At 41.7% G+C, this 782-nt stretch overlaps 1 non-coding gene across 1 annotated transcript; it reads left to right on the forward strand.

The window, feature by feature from the left end:
* Nucleotides 1–274: 274 nt before the first annotated feature.
* On the forward strand, nt 275–381 carry LOC112713722 (small nucleolar RNA R71). Its single transcript, XR_003158692.1, has one exon. It is a non-coding gene; the product is annotated as a small nucleolar RNA R71 (small nucleolar RNA).
* Nucleotides 382–782: the final 401 nt, after the last annotated feature.

Consider the following 782-nt stretch of genomic DNA (forward strand, 5'->3'; position numbering starts at 1 on the left):
TCCATTCAGACTCTGAGAAATCATGTTGACTTGCTGAGTCAATATTTTGTTCTGAGCCAATATGGCATTTAGAGTATCAATTTCAAGAACTCTCCTCTTCTGAGGCATCCCATTACTCACAGGATTCCTCTCAGAGGTGTACATGTCAATGAGTTCTTGAGCTTCTGCAGGCATTTTCTTTAGGTGAATGGATCCACCTGCAGAGTGGTCCAATGACATCTTAGATAATTCAGACAGACCATCATAGAATATAACCAGGATGGTCCATTCTGAAAGCATGTCAGAAGGACAATTTTTGGTTAGTTGCTTGTATCTCTCCCAAGCTTCATATAGGGATTCACCTTCTTTCTGTCTGAAGGTTTGAACATCCACTCTAATCTTACTTAGCTTTTGAGGAAGAAAGAACTTGGCCAAGAAGGCCGTGACCAGCTTATCCCAAGAGTTCAGGCTATCTTTAGGTTGAGAGTCCAACCATACTCTAGCTTTGTCTCTTACAGCAAAAGGGAAAAGCATAAGCCTGTAGACCTCGGGATCAACCCCATTGGTCTTAACAGTATCACAGATCTGCAAGAATTCAGTTAAGAACTGAAAAGGATCTTCTGATGGAAGTCCATGAAACTTGCAGTTCTGTTGCATCAGAGAAACTAACTGAGGCTTTAGCTCAAAGTTGTTTGCTCCAATGGCAGGGATTGAGATGCTTCTTCCATGTAAGTTGGAATTTGGTGTAGTAAAATCACCAAGCATCTTCCTTGCATTGTTGTTGTTGGGTTCGGCTGCCATAT

This window comes from Arachis hypogaea, chromosome 9 (genome assembly GCF_003086295.3).
Source record: "Arachis hypogaea cultivar Tifrunner chromosome 9, arahy.Tifrunner.gnm2.J5K5, whole genome shotgun sequence".
Classification (NCBI taxonomy): domain Eukaryota; kingdom Viridiplantae; phylum Streptophyta; class Magnoliopsida; order Fabales; family Fabaceae; genus Arachis; species Arachis hypogaea.